The 4,723-nt window shown below is 40.6% G+C and overlaps 1 non-coding gene across 1 annotated transcript; it reads left to right on the top strand.

Annotated features, from left to right (window-relative positions):
• Window positions 1–3,986: 3,986 nt before the first annotated feature.
• Window positions 3,987–4,093, top strand: LOC124992083 (U6 spliceosomal RNA). Its single transcript, XR_007110078.1, has one exon. It is a non-coding gene; the product is annotated as a U6 spliceosomal RNA (small nuclear RNA).
• The last annotated feature ends 630 nt before the right edge of the window (window positions 4,094–4,723 follow it).

The raw sequence follows: 4,723 nt of genomic DNA, 5'->3' as shown, positions 1-4,723 counted from the left end.
AGACAGACTGCTCTTGTGAAAGGTACTTCCAAACAGTACAGGGAAACAGGGAAGGGTGAGAGGGGATCAGGGTAGGACAGCACCGGACAAGTGAGGACTATAAGAAAGTACAGTGGTAGGAAAAGGAAAACACCAGTTTTTTCGTGAATCTTCCATTTAGAGTGACAGAGACCAAGAAAAGGGTCTCCATGCAGTCCAAAAAAGCCAAACCAAGAAAATCCAGTGAGACCACAGAGACATCATCTTGTCCTACATCAGGTGGGATAAATGCTATAGAGAAAGGGGAAGAGAGTGAAGGAGACAGGGAAGGAGCACTGAGGGTGAGAGTGGGGACAGGTGACCAGGAAAGGCCTCCCCACGGAGGTGAAATGCAGCAGCCTCCCGCAGGAGTGAGGAAGTGAGTGTGCAGGGCTGGTGGGAAGAGCTGCCTGAGCCTGTGAGTAAACATCATCTTTCACAGGTGTCCACTGCTCCTGGCGTGACTTCTCTTTTGTCCTTTCAGTTCAGTCAGGGCCCAGATGGCAGAAGGTGTTTCTGCCCATAGCATCTCTGCATTTCCCTCTTTCTGTACTCTAGAACCATCTCTATTACTGATCTCTCCATCCTTGGGCAGTGAACTTCACAGCCCAGCCTGGGCTGCATGAATGATGGAAGGGCTGCAAGAGAAAGGGGGAGAAATGAATTACACAGAGGGAAAACATATTCAGGGACTTACAAAAGTATCCACACCGTAAATACTCTAGAAAAAACTATTAAATCAAAGGGAAATCCAAACAAGCAGGGAGAACAAAAGGTTACCTACAAAAGGATGCAAATTGGGTTTACCTCAAAGCTGGTCTCTCCAATAGCAAATTCGAGAGGCCAATGAAAACATATGTCCACAGACTTTACAAAAAGGGTCCAGATGCCAGAATTTATGTACACACACACACACACACACACACACCCCCAGGAAATAGATAGACTGGTAGATAGATAGACGGATAGGTCGAGGATCTTATCCAAAAGTTTTTTAGATTTGGGGATTTGGGGAATTACGGAATATTTGCATATACATAATAAGATTGCTTGAGGATTGAACCCAAGTCTAAACACAATATCCATTTGTTTCATACCATATCAACCAATATCATTTGTTGAGCCATATCCTTCATACATGCCTTTATACACATGGCCTGAAGGTAATTTTATATAATGTTCTTAATGCACCTGCATATTGACCAAAGGTCTCATGAAGTCAGGTGTGGAATTTTCCACTTATGGCGTCAATTCAGTGCTCAAAAATTTCAGATTCTGGGACATTTCAGATTCTGAACTTTCAGACTAGGATGCTCAACTTATTACATATGAAGGAGGTAGTAAGTCATTCTCAAGTATACGATGCCTCAGGATGTGAATCATCCTTGTATCCTACTTGAGATTTCTAGAAAATATATTCAGGTGGTCAAGATACAGAAGAAATTAAGAACTTCCAAAAGAGGTTGCTGTAGCTAAAAGGCCAGAGGAGTCCTCAGCTACTCAGGTAGGGAACTGAAATCAAAATCTCCCACTGGGGTTCCCTGGGTTGGGGCCAAAGTGTGGCCCTACCATGCTTTTCACGGTGGTTTTTGCTGCAGCTCCTCTCTCTGCATTTCAGTGCCAGGAAATGGACCTTGTCGAGCCATATCCTTCAACTTTCAGTTCAGAGGAAATCTTTTGCATGTTTAATGGCCACTTAAAACAGTAATGAATAGTGTTCTCTTCCAGCACTTGCTATTAATAGCTCCATTGGTCACTGTTAAAAAATTGAACAAGAAGAATTACTTTTCAAAGGTATTTTCCATGCACAAAAGCAGAATGACATAGTGTGACATAACAACACAAATGATGGTTTTCTGCACCTTTAAAAGTCCTACTGAGAGTCCTGAGCAAAGATGATTAATCCACCAAGTAACACACGTGATCCGTCACTAAGCTTCCGTCACACAGGTTCCTATATCTTAATCAAACTTGAGTACAGCATATTTCCAACTTCAAAATAAATAAATAAAAATGAAGAAGGAGAAGTACAGGAGGAAAGAGGAAGACGGGGAGGAGAGGAATTACAAGGAAATATACCAAAATATTAAAGGAAAGTACTGTGTCTCTGGAGGATGGATTTCTAAGTGGTATTTTTCCTGCTTCATATACTTATTTTAAACATTAATTTTGGACTGGGGAGATAGCTCAGTTGGTAGAGTGTTTGCCTGGCAAGCACAAAGCCCTGGGTTCAATCCCCAGCACTGGGGGGGGGGGGGGGACATGAATTTTAAAGAAACCAGCATATGTAATTTTATGTGTATCATATAATTGCAACTATGAAAAAACTAATGCCTCAAAAGGAAGAAAATACACACAATATATTTGTAGGTGAGACTATAGATAAATCCTTTCCCTTCTCTTTATTTTTATTTTCCAATTTTTCAACAGGAGTTTTTATTATATCTGTGAAGGAAAGAAATTTTTCTTAAATTAAAATAAGATGGTGAGTGTTGTGAACTTGCCTAAGGAGAGCAAACAGATGGCTATTTGGATGCCAAAGAAGTAATTATAAACAATTCTCATTGTCATCAAAACTGATCAGGCAGTTTCTACTTAGACTTTCAGCAGGAGCCAGTGGTGTTAACTGCAAAGAGCTGAATTTCTTTTATATATTTCAGAGTTCAAATTGCATATGTAAATTCTCCAGGTCATTGGGAAAATGTGTATTGAGTGAGCCCAAATTTAAAAGAATTCTCTTTGGGGGGAGGGTCACCAACCATCATCAGTTGTAGCCTCAAAGTGGGCTAAATGCTCAGACCTTTCTAGAGCCCAGGCAAGTCCTTCCAGGTGCTCTGAAGGAGTGCAGACATTTTGTGCAGCCTTCCTCAGACAAACCAGTTTAATTTTGTACATCAGCTTACTCCTTGATTCCTCTCCAACCTCAGAGCCTAACATTAGAAAGAAAACCCATGATGATAGGACACTTGTCTACCAAACTCACTGGTGTACCCTGGAAGGCAGAAGGCAGTCAACATTTGTGGAATTGAAAAATCTGCTCAATGTGCCCATCTTTACTGAAGGATTGGAAATAATTAAAAGGAACTAGTAAAAGGCCAACCAATGGCAAAAACTTCAGTTCCAACTGGATGTGACAGTCATAGAAAGAATCGTTCCAGAAGCTAGTGGCCTGTTAGCTCTATCTCCTTAGTCTCTGGCCTGTGGTCACCATTTTGAAGTGACCAGTGCCTTCCCTGACAAGATGTCATAAACCAGGTTTCTTTTCCCAGAGTCCAATCCCCAGCCAATGCTTGAGTGAGGACTTTGAAATTCAAGATCTTTTGTCTTCTAAGTGGCTAAACATCCAGGAGGCCCTGACTTTCAAGAAGACCCTATCACCAACAACACAGCGCAGCAGAATTCAGGCAGATCTAGGGCCTTCCCCATGTTTGGGAATACTTGGTCTGAAATAACCCCAGTAGGGGGTCACACATGAAACTGCAAGTGTGGGCTTTGGACTCCAAGGGCCACCCTGGGCTGCCCTTTTAGCTGTAAAGAGAAACTCCAGCACCAGCTCTCCTGGCACAAGGAGAATAACTTTCAGAAGCAAATGATGTACAGATTCAAAGTAATCTAAATCTATATTAAGAACAAAGACGTATTTCCTAAAAGAAACTCACTGCCAAGATTTCACTTCAACAATCAATTTATCTTTTCATTGCCTAGTGCACTTCTGAAAGGAGTTTTGCCTTCCCTTTGTATTACCAAATAGCCTATTAAAGAGATTTCCCAAACAGGACTTTCTCAAAGTGGAAATCAAGGCACACTCTCTCCAGTTTTGTTTCTCAAAGCCACCCACAGTGACCCAGACTCAGAATGACCTAGAAAGTTTTAGAAAAATGTAGATTCCCTGGGACCTGCCAAAGATCTTTTGAATCAGAATTTCTTAAGAATATGCCCCAGATTTTACATTTAAAAACATGTTTCCTATGCTCCCTTTGGCAGCACATATTCTAAAATTGGAGAGATACAAAGAAGATGAGCATGGCCCCTGTGCCAGGATGACCTGCAAATTTGTGAAATACTCCATATTTTCAGTGATTTCCCCCAAAGTTGTGCTCCTTTTATCAACTTTATACCAATAAGGGGCTAAGAAAATTCAGATACAAATACACAAACAAAAACGTATTTCCAATGGAGAAAAATACGGCTTGCCATAGTTTGTATTCATAAATGAATGAATAAATGAACATAGAAAGGGGGAGTTTCCTGAGCAATTCTAGTGCAAACCAAAGAACCCATGCTTTTATTCTAGAAGAATGAACTGAAGTTGTTGGGTTCTTTTTGTAAATTAGTCTGCTCTTCCCACCCTACCTTCCATGTTTCTCCATTAGCATTCTAGATTATTGGGGTTCAAACTCAGCTCAAAATCCTGTTGAATCTAATTTGACAGAGAGGAAAGGGAGTCGAGAAATGCTCATATGCAGAATTCACAAGCATCTTTGCAATCTGACCATAGCCAATATTGATTGAGCACTTATGTGGTCCATCTATTTTGCATACATTATCACAAATAATCCTCATGATAAATTGATTAAATGATATAAAATAGATGGCATCTTGCATTGTAGACATTATTATCCTTTTATAGTTTTTAAAAAACTGAAACTCGGAAAGAATTTGAACCAAGGAGCTAGAGTTTAGATCTTAAGCAACCCCCAAAGGC

This window comes from Sciurus carolinensis, chromosome 8 (genome assembly GCF_902686445.1).
Source record: "Sciurus carolinensis chromosome 8, mSciCar1.2, whole genome shotgun sequence".
Classification (NCBI taxonomy): domain Eukaryota; kingdom Metazoa; phylum Chordata; class Mammalia; order Rodentia; family Sciuridae; genus Sciurus; species Sciurus carolinensis.
The sequence above is the reverse complement of the archived record's forward strand: the minus strand, read 5'-3'. Positions and strand labels throughout refer to the sequence as shown.